We start from the raw sequence: 11,428 nt of genomic DNA, 5'->3' as shown, positions 1-11,428 counted from the left end.
AGGTCCTATAGTCCTCACAGTACTGGAGTGATATTTACTTGTGTAGCAGACAGTGGTTAGTCGTCGCAGTACTGGTGTGATATTTACTTGTGTAGCAGGCAGTGGTTACGTCCTATAGTCATCGCAGTACTGGTGTGATATTTACTTGTGTAGCAGGCAGTGGTTACGTCGTATACATCTACCGTCTCTGGCCATCACCTAAATTAAAATTTAACTTAACAAAACTACATGCTTACATATTACTTCCGAATGTGTCTTAAAACGAATAGACATTAATTAATAATGTCGTTTTATCCCGTGCTTTTAAGAATGTGCACTTATAATACTGTCTCTAATTCAGTCACAAGAAGCACTGGCACTTGATTTCCAACATCAATTCGGTCCAACACCAAGTCGTGTTTATGCCATCTCCCATTTAGCTCGAGCCTGTCACACAAGTCCTGGGTTGGATCCCCATACTAAATGAAATATAGATGTTAAAAGTTTTCTTGGAGGTTCAGCGAGTGCCTATTTAAATTATTCCGATAGCGGATTCCAGCGGTGGTTGATTTTGAAACCCATACGATGCCAATGCCCACACATTCACATCGTATGACCTCAAAACCATCCATTCAAAGTTTGTTTGTTTCTTTGTTTTCTTGCGGTGGTTGATTTTGAAACCAATACGATGCAATGCCCACTCATTCACATCGTATGACCTTAAAACCATCCATTCGAATAACTTTTTTTTAAAAAAGGTACGATCTTTACATTGGAATGTCTTTGCATTTAGCTTACTCATTTTTGTCACACACTGAATTTGTCTTATTGGCTGGAGGGGAGTCCACCAAGGGTGGAATTGTCTCAAATGATCTTCCAGCGCCATTGGTTTCATATCGTTATAAAAAGGCAAGTAGGCAACCGCTAGTATGACAAGGAAAGAATAAATACCAATTTTAAATAACCAACGCTGTACAGTCTACATTCTTTTTGTTAAACATAAGCTACATGTAGACAAAATTAAGCTAGTTAAATAAGTATTGAAATTAAATATAACAATTTTTCGTTTGAATAGCTGGATAAATGTTTAAAGGATTAACTCGGGTACAAATCAACAAATCATATATTAGTGTATAAAAGAATTAAATTAATTTGATGTTAAAGTCACGACCTGTTTAAAAGAAGTCTATTATTGTAGACCCCCGTGGACATCTCATAGACCCCCAATTTATTTTTTCCCTTTCGTAGACCCCTTGGAAGTCTTCGTAGACCCCTGGGGGTCTATATAGACCACTTTGGGAATCACTGAATGTACACCATGTACAAGACTGAATGTCTACAGTTCTCTTATTGTCCTACCTGTCGCTGTCTCGGATTGATTTCATGTATAGCCTGAGAATCTGGTCAACAAGACACTTCAAAGTTATTAACGTTATGATGTAAATACAAGAAAATAAGCTTAACTATTACATTTCAAAATTGTCAACGGTTCCATGGTGTAATGGTTAGCACTCTGGACTTTGAATCCAGCGATCCGAGTTCAAATCTCGGTGGAACCTTAATAATTTTTTAAGTTTTCGCCCCTTTTTTAAAAAAAAAAGGTAATCTCATTACAAAAAAGACAACCATATCCTTCTTCGTCTTTTGATTAAAAAGTAAAAAAAAATGTAACTCAATTCCCTCTTTCATAGAAAAAGAGGATGGAGATGCCGGGGATCGAACCCGGGGCCTTTCACATGCAAAGCGGACGCTCTACCACTGAGCTACATCCCCACATACGAACTTTATCGCATTAAATTTTAATAACAATTGACTGGTATTTAAGCGTGTGAAATTTTTGTTTGATTCTGTTTTTAGTGTATTATAAAATCTATATCTGGAATCTACAATGTTCGAATCACCGACCTATATATATATATTATCTCTAGACTGGAAAACGGAAACAAATTCTTATCCGCGATTGATCAACTCACAGACCTATATATATAGAGATTGGTATGTAGGCAGAACTATATATTCACGCAAATTCGTGAAATAAAGCCATTTCCTGTTAGTTTCCATTTAAACAAGATTTTAAAATCTTAGATCGAAATAATTCAGTCTATTGATTTTAGTCATCTTGTGTACATTAAAATAGATTGATTTTGTTTTTATGAATCTAAAAATTGCAAAATTGGCATTTGACGTCTCGAGAGACGATCTTTTCCCTTTGTAACTTCTTGTGTGACTAAAGAAGCCAATCCTTGATTTACAGCTGCGGTCACAGGTTGGGCATATCTAATCATGGCCTTTTTGTTGTTGTGAAATACACTATAAGGTTTATCTAGTTTACAACTATGTTGTCCATAGCACTTTAACTTTTCTATTACGTCAGCAACCAACCTTCTACTCTATACACGATACATGTCTACATATAATCAAGAAATCTAAGAATTATTTTAGGATACTCTCCGCCACTCAAGGTCAAGACAGACCCAATAACTGCTGAGGATGTTACCATGGCCATTGCAGTGCTAAAGAATAACAAAGCACCAGGACTAGACATGATATCAGCAGAAATGCTAAAATATGGGGGACAGTGCATTGTTAACAGAATGACTGATCTCTTAAATCTCTGTTGGCGAACTTCAAAAGTCCCAGAGGACTGGCAAAAGGGAGTAATTATAAAGCTTCCAAAAAAGGGCAACTTGGCAGACTGCAACAACTGAAGGGGCATTACTCTCCTCTCTGTCCCAGGCAAAGTTTTCTGCACTGTTTTGTTGAGACGGCTTCAACAGTCTGTAGATAAAAGGCTCAGAGAAGAACAAGCAGGTTTCCGAAGAGGCAGATCATGTACAGAGCAGATTTTCGTTTTACGAAATATCATAGAACAAAGTCTTGAGTACCAACAACGGCTAACGATCAGTTTCGTGGACTTCAAAAAAGCGTTTGATAGTGTCCACCGAGAATCACTTTGGAAAATAGTTAGAGAATACGGTATCCCAGAAAAATTCGTCCAGATCCTACGACACCTTTACAGTCAGTCTAGTTGCTGCATTAAAACAGAAGAGGGAACCACAGAGTTTTTTACAATCGAGACTGGTGTGAGACAGGGGTGCATCTTATCTTCCTTCCTTTTCCTCCAAGCCATCGACTACATAATGAGGAGAGCAATGAACCAGACTGCCTTTGGTATTCCATGGCATGAACAACTCCGATTGACGGACTTGGACTTTGCTGATGATGTTGCACTACTCGGGGCTACAAATAAATGCATTCAAGAAATGACGGAGAGCCTAAACAGAGAGGCACCCAAAATTGGCCTCCGCATAAACTTGGATAAGACTAAAATTATGCGAGTGGGATATAAGGCAAAGGGTGTCCCCGTCAGACTTGGCGAGTCAAAGCTTGAAGAGCTGGACAAGTTCACGTACCTTGGCAGCATCATAACAAATGATGGAGATGCTTACCATGATGTAGCGCGCCGAATAGGAAAGGCAGGGAGCATTTTCCAAAGGCTGCAGCCTATTTGGACTAGCCAAGCCATTGGACTCGAGACAAAAATACACCTTCTCAACACAATCGTCATTCCAACTGCTACATATGCATGTGAGACGTGGAAGTCATCTGTCAAAATTGAGAAAAGACTAAATGTGGCTCAACAGAGATGGCTGAGACGGATTTTGGGAGTTAGTTACACAGACCGGATCTCAAACAAGGAAATCCTATGCCGAACTGGGAGTAGAACACTTAGTGAGGTTGTGACTGAGCGTCGCATGAGGTTTGCGGGACATGTTCTACGTCAAAATGAATTACGCACACCAAGACTTGCGATAACATGGAAGCCAAAACGAGGAAAGCGCAAACAGGGACGTCCTCGTATTACCTGGCGACACACCTTCATGGAGGACCTCAGAACAGTGGACACCAGGTGGGAGGAGGCTTCAGACATTGCCAGTGACAGATCTTTATGGAGACAGCTTGCCGCCCAATGCGCCGAACGGCGCGGGAGGACCTAAGAACTAAGAACTCCGCCACTCCCCACCCCGCCTTTTGTATTCATATTGAAGTCCACTGCGCTCACAAATAGTCTCTACAAATACTGAAAGTCTCAAGACACCGTAAAGAAAGACTGTTGGTAATACACGAACAAACAAACCAAAAAAACAAACAAACAAAAAAACAAAACGTGATTATAATATCTAGATGTACTCCTTAGTAGTGCAGCTCCGCATAGGATAATTCTGAACATATTCTTATGATCATTAGGTTCCATGGACTTTGAATCCAGCGATCCGAGTTCAAATCTCGGTGGAACCTTGCTACTATTTTTAAATTTTGTAAAAAAATTTTGGTTATATATTATTTTCTTTTTCTTTATTGCGAATCTTATTTTCCACGGCTCTGAGTAAGATGTCCGTTTGTTTTGTGTTGTATGTCGTTTAGAAATGAAAACCGAAAATCTTGAAGAAAAAAAGATAGTCTCTAGAGAAAATGTTAGAGCCCTTTTGAAATATCCGTCCAAAGTGTCTACATATTAAGACTTTCCAAGCTAATAGGAGGTATTGTAATTTTTTAAAATAAGATAAAAATACATTTTAATAAGTAAGCTACATACATTTTAATAAGTAAGCTCTAGTGTTGATGGAATGTTACGCCCCTTTCAGTAACTCACATAATATTGTATTTTAACCTCCCTTTAGGTATGTTGTGTATAGTAGGAAGAGTTATGCCCATTCATAGGGGGCACTATACGCAGAGCCAAGATGGCTGATTAAAGAAGTATTTATCGTAACATCTACAATAGAAAACATCATTAAAAAAGCATCAAAAATTACACTCACAACATTACCACATTTAAAGGAACTTTTTGAACAAACGTGCCTAAGAAAAATCGAAAAAATCTTGGAAGACAACGGCCACCCGCTCCATCAGAACTACGCTAGGTCGTCGCGAAGTGGGCGACTGCTGTCAATCAAAACAAGAACGGAGCGGTACAAAAACTCGTTCGTACCTCACTCGGTCAGACTCTATCACCACCACTCATTGATCAGGGAACATGAAATGCACCAAGATACCTGTGTGTAGTCGCTGAATGAACTCTTTATGTTGTCTGTTGTATTTATGTGTATTTTTCTGTTGTGTTGTCTTTATATGAGAAACGAGTCCTTGTAATCACAACAAATTTCCGTAAGGATCAATAAAGCAGTCTTAGTCTTATCCATGGCCGGATTTAACTAGAAGCAACACAAGTTTTAGCTTAGGACTACCGAAAAATATTTAGCGCTGACATATAATATCTACACTTGTTAAATTACTCCCCCCCCCCCCAAATAGGGCTCATACTTTGAATAGTTTTGGACCTGTTCAAGTTTAGATCCGGCACCGTGTATTTTCTTTCCTATTTCAATTCATTAGTAACGTGATATTATTACTTTGTTGGACTCTTTATAGTGTAGACATTTGGTATGAGTGTTTGTGTGTGTGTGTGTATTTGTCTCTATGGTGACGGTAGGGAGATGTTAGCGATTGGTTGGGAATGATGCAAGATTGGTGGAGTTGTCATCAGCGGTCTTAGGACAGACGACTCCAGAACGTGAGGAGAGTGTTATTATAGTCAGCTAGATTGTGTTCCAATTACCAATTGTTATTCTCACTAAAGACTAGTATTGTTATTTTATTTCATATCAAGTGGATTTTGTCTATATCTGAATGAATGTGAAATTTGCTGACAAAGAAGTTATTCAAGTCATTTCAAGCGGTCTAGTTGTCTACCAGCAGTTGGGTGCTATAAGTCAATGACCCTCTTCACTCTACAACAACATTTCAAGTAGTAAATGAACATACTTCCATTCAACTCTCTCTCTCTCTCCTTCTCTCTCTCCTTTTCTCTCCCTCTCCCCTTCTCTCTCTCTCCTTCTCTCTCTCCTTCTCTCTCTCGTTCTCTCCCCCTCTCTCCTTCTCTCTCTCCTTCTCTCTCTCTCTCATTCTCCCTCTCTCCTTCTCTCTCTCCTTCTCTCTCTCTTTCTCTCCGGTTCTCTCTCCTTTTCTCTCTCCTTCTCTCTCTCTCCTTCTCTCTCTCTCCTTCTCTCTCCTTCTCTCTCCTTCTCTCTCCCTCTCTCTCTCCTTCTCTCTCTCCTTCTCTCTCTCCTGCTCTCTCTCCTTCTCTCTCTCCTTCTCTCTCTCTCTACTTTTCTCTCATTCTCTCTCATTCTCTTCTTCTCTCTCATTCTCTCTCTCTGCTTCTCTCTCTTTGTCTCTCTCTCCTTCTCTCTCTCTCCTTCTCTCTCTCCTTGTCTCTCTCTCTCCTTGTCTCTCTCTCCTTGTCTCTCTCTCCTTCTCTCTCTCCTTCTCTCTCTCTCTACTTCTCTCTCATTCTCTTCTTCTCTCTCATTCTCTCTCTCCTTCTCTCTCTCTCTACTTCTCTCTCATTCTCTCTCTCCTTTTCTCTCTCTTTGTCTCTCTCTCCTTCTCTCTCTCTCCTTCTCTCTCTCCTTGTCTCTCTCTCTCTCCTTGTCTCTCTCTCCTTCTCTCTCTCCTTCTCTCTCTCTCTCCTTCCTATCTCTCTGCTTCTCTCTCTCCTTCTCTCTCTTCTCCTTCTCTCTCTCTCCTTCTCTCTCTCCTTCTCTCTTTTTCTCTCTCTCTCTCCTTCTCTCTCTCTCTCCTTCTCTCTCTCTCCTATCTCTCTGCTTCTCTCTCTCCTTCTCTCTCTCCTTCTCTCTCTCCTTCTCTCTCTCTCCTTCTCTCTCTCTCTCTCTCCTCTCTCTCCTTCTCTCTCTTTCTTTCTCTCTCTCCTTCTCTCTCTCCTTCTCTCTCTTCTTCTTTCTCTCCTTCTCTCTCTCTTTCTCTTCTTGTCTTTTCCGCTGGGTTTCTCTTTCTTTTTTTTTAATCTCCTTTCTTTCATTAATCAACAACTCAATCTCTCGTGTTCCCCACCCTCTCTCTCTCTTCCTTTTACCCCAACGCCCCCCCCCCCCTGTTTTTAATTAGTTGGCAACAATTTTCTCATTAGTCCACATCCGCATTGACCGAGGCCACTGTCGTCCACTCAAATCTTGCCTAAATCTTGCCTAAACCTTGCCAAAAATCGTTCTGCCATTTATCTAACTTCAGCCAAGACGCGCTCGCTAGAGGCCGGAATAGGAAATGAGTCTCTCGAACTGATGGATTCTGGGAGGATGACTCCATCCGTGTTCAGGGCGGGAAAAGAAAAAAAAACAACAGCTACCTTCAGTACGACTGTGTTTCACTCTGACACGCTTGTCTCTTGTTGTCCTACGAGGAAGACATTTTGAAGAAATAAATATTTATACATAAAATGTGTTTATTTACTGATTATTGACTTTCATCTATTTGGTGTATCCGGTGTACAGAAGAAAGAAAGTGTTAATGATTTATGTTTTTCATGTTTTTTATTTTTGTTTTGGGCACCGTAGAATTGCATTTTTAAAGCTCTTCCGTTTGAAGCAGGATTGTTAAAAATTTAGTTGGCAACATTGAAATTCAATTAAGCGTCCTTGACATTGTTTGATTTAACGTGTACACATCTCTAATAGTAGCGAAACATTGTGTTTCATAACGACGTGTAGGGACAACATGAGACAGTGGAAACAGGAAATGTTGAGTTGGTATGCATTTTAAAAGCTTTGCTTTAATTTTGTGTACAAATATTTTTTAGCTTTTAAAATCTAATTTCTCTGCGCTCTTTCGCCTGTAGCACCAGTTGTTGTTGTTTTAGTTGGCAACTTTGATCTTTCAGTATGTCGTCCTTGGCATTGTTTAGTGTGTTTGGCAGCTTTTGTTTGCTTGAGTTTGTTTGTTTTTTTCTAAAAGTTTTCCTAGAACTCCTTCACATTTTTTATAGCATTCTTTTCTTTAAAATAACAACCACAAGTGTGAGTGTATTGTAGTGCTTTTAGTGTCAACCAGATCTTGAAAGTGAGCTACAAAACTAGGGGGAGATGACTGTGTTTAATGTTTTATTCTAAGAGCGCCCCAATAACACAGAGGGATACCAACAGGAAGCGAATGTGATGAGGCCCTCTGAGAAGCGTATAACATCCGGACTGAAGGTTTTATACAAAAACAAGAATCTTTTATTTTCACATCGTACACAAGATGAATTTTGATTTGTTGCAGTTTTATAAGATACAAATTGTATGTATCTAACTGTTTGGATTATTTGCATATCAACATATATAATTATTTCTGATTGTGTATAGCTTATCCCATGCATAAACAATCGAGACTATCTTATCCATTTGTATAGTGTTGTGGAACTGGTGAATGCATATTTGTATAACCGTATTTTTATTATTTACTAGTATTTGTTAATTATATTCACATGTTCAATAAAGGAGGATTAGATAAGAAGAATTTTGTTTAATTATAATGGTGTATTATAAACGGCACTGGTAATAATTTACAAATATGGATATGACATCATCGACTATGATAGATCTTCAATTTTTCTTTAACCTTTTGTAAAAAAAAAAAAATCACACAGTAAACACCCCAACACTTATGCTTACATCGAGCTGTAGACTCGCAACATTTTGAGATAGAAATGAATTTTAGGGAACCAGTTAGAAATGTGCTAGTTGTAAAATAACAGTGTAAGGGAGATAATCAATAGTATATTAACTTGCTTAATCCGACGCGGTGATGTCCCTTGAATTACCCTTTTCCTCCCACATCCATTTCTTAAAGTGGATACTAGAAATAAAATCAATTCTGACCAATTTTCTTCCTCTCAGAATAGTGTTTTCAATTTTTCTGTATCGGCTAAGCCTTCGTCACCTTGTGATTGAGGAAAGATGGGGATGCTAATGGAATTCTCAGTTGTTTGTATTTCAGAAAATTTTCATGGAATTAAAAAATACTAATTTTTTAATTAGTATATTCTTGCACAAAATTTTAAAAATTATAATATTATCGACCAACTCCTGAAGCCTTTTTTTCTTTTCAATAACTATTTAAAATAAAATATTATTTTTTTATAAGTCATAAAATAATGATATGAAACGTATCAGCCGTAAGGGGACTACTAGTCTACAAATTATTTTTATTATCTCCCTTAGGATACGCCTTTTTCGAAAATATCAATCAATATACAAGACATGAGTAGAAATGTGTATCAATGAGAGTAAGAGACAGACAGGCAAACAGACAGACAGGCAGACAGACAGACAGTGTAATTTTATGAGCAGAGTTTTCCCACGTCTAATAAAGGGAGACTACTGTGGAAGTTCAAGAAGGGAGAGAAGTGCCGTGTGCACAGAAAAGACTTCAATCTTTAATGTCAGAGCTTGTTGAAATTGTTCTGTCACTGCATACATCCACTTTGAAGTTGAATCTGTGTGTTGTGTCAGTTCTGGATTTAGATGGGGACAGGTGGGGCTACAGGCTACTCCACAAGAATGGGGCCTTCACAAAAGAGATAGAAATTGTATCCGAATTTCGACAATTCATAAACTTTTAAAGTTCTTTTTTTTTTTTTAACATATTTTTTTCACCCGCACTTGAAATCTTACGTCTGCTGAGAACGACCTGGTAATGAAGAAGTGTCCACTTATCAATACAGCTCCAGATTTACGACAGTGCGTCTACCAAGGGCCATACCCTCCACAAACTCACAAATATGCACTTTTTAAAACGAGCATATGCATATTAACATAAATTAAATTTTAAATTAAATGTTAAATATTTTTTTGTTGTAAAAAGAAAATGAGATGAACTTTACAAATACTCTATTCATTTCTATTAAAATATGGCATGCTTTTAGATTTTAGTGTTTTTCATAAATGGAACTTGATTAAAGCTTTTGAATTACCTTAAAAAAATCCTGCTTCGGAGCCCTCACCTACTTAGATCAGGCCCTGTGTAGTGTTCATAAAAGTTATATTCAGTTTTCGTTTGAAACAAGAGCCGTTCATTGAAACGTCTACGTTAGGAATAGAATACATCGGTTGAGTTGTACTAGCTGCTTGGAGCTACAGACCAACGGCCGGGTATTAACAACCAGTATGTCGTCTGGAAATCTTTTGCAGGTCATTTAGGTGACAAAAATTTTAGACTGCCATCTTCATGTTTTCCTATTTTCACCACTGTTTATATCAAACCTGTAACTCGATTCTCCACAAGATTGTTAAACTCTTCTTTTGAAAAAGCGTTTACATCTACCAAGGGACAGTTGTAGCACCTTCAGCAAGAGGAACGGATTAATAAGTTCTGAACATCCTGTTCAGTTAATAAGCTCTGAACGTCCTGTTAAGCTAATAAGCTCTGAACATCCTGTTGAGCTAATAAGCTCTGAACGTCCTGTTAAGCTAATAAGCTCTGAACGTCTTGTTAATTTAATAAGCTCTGAACATCCTGTTAAGTTAATAAGCTCTGAACATTCTGTTAAGTTAATAAGCTCTGAACATCCTGACAAGTTAATAAGCTCTGAACGTCTTGTTAAGTCAATAAGCTCTGAACATCCTGACAAGTTAATAAGCTCTGAACATCCTGTTAAGTTAATAACCTCTGAACATCCTGTTAAGTTAATAACCTCTGAACATCCTGTTAGGTTAATAAGCTCTGAACATCCTGTTAAGTTAATAAACTCTGAACGTCTTGTTAAGTTAATAAGCTCTGAACGTCTTGTTAAGTTAATAAGCTCTGAACATCCTGTTACGTTAATAAGCTCTGATCATCCTGTTAAGTTTATAAGCTCTGAACATCCTGTTACGTTTATTAGCTCTGAACATCCTGTTAAGTTTATAAGCTCTGAACATCCTGTTAGTTTATAAGTTTATAAGCTCTGAACATCCTGTAAAGTTTATAAGCTCTGAACATCCTTTTAAGTTTATAAGCTCTGAACATCCTGTTAAGTTTATAAGCTCTGAACATCCTGTAAAGTTAATAAGCTCTGAACATCCTTTTGTATTTTTGACTCTAGCGGGACTATGATTTTTTGGAATTAGTAATTTATTCCATGTCTCTTATAAGAACAGTGTCACTTCTTCACAGACCAGATCTTGATAGTAGTTTTGGTGATTCAACATAACTGACTTTAAAATGAGACCGACATCATACCCCACACTTGTATTAAAGACTGTTCATATATCTGATAATCCTCATGTTCTGAAAAGTACCATCATGAAGACAAATTCACCGTGATATACACTCACGCTTTCACTCACCTAATCTTTATCTCTCTCTTTCTTTCATATGCGATGTCATTGTGTGTAATCACACGATGCTGTTTATATACTAGACTTCAATTGTCTCCCCTAAATTGTCCTTTTAATGGGCTTTTTGTTTTGTCGCTGTGTTCGATGTATTAATGCTTAGGACGTTGCTCTATATAAAGTCGTTTACTATTATCATGGATTGTTTCCCTTGTCTATTTATTAATAAAAGTTTTGCTAAAAGTAGCATGAAAAATGATAAATTTAACTCTAGGATGATTGAGACACCAGGCCTT

At 37.9% G+C, this 11,428-nt stretch overlaps 2 non-coding genes across 2 annotated transcripts; one reads left to right on the top strand and one right to left on the bottom strand.

Moving 5' to 3' along the window:
- Positions 1-1,466: 1,466 nt before the first annotated feature.
- Trnaq-uug (transfer RNA glutamine (anticodon UUG)) lies at positions 1,467-1,538 on the top strand. The gene has a single exon. It is a non-coding gene; the product is annotated as a tRNA-Gln (tRNA).
- A 142-nt stretch (positions 1,539-1,680) lies between these two features.
- Positions 1,681-1,752, bottom strand: Trnaa-ugc (transfer RNA alanine (anticodon UGC)). Its single transcript has one exon. It is a non-coding gene; the product is annotated as a tRNA-Ala (tRNA).
- Positions 1,753-11,428: the final 9,676 nt, after the last annotated feature.

Source organism: Biomphalaria glabrata, chromosome 11, assembly GCF_947242115.1.
Source record: "Biomphalaria glabrata chromosome 11, xgBioGlab47.1, whole genome shotgun sequence".
NCBI classification, from domain to species: Eukaryota; Metazoa; Mollusca; class Gastropoda; family Planorbidae; genus Biomphalaria; species Biomphalaria glabrata.
This window is presented reverse-complemented; position numbering and strand designations above follow the sequence as displayed.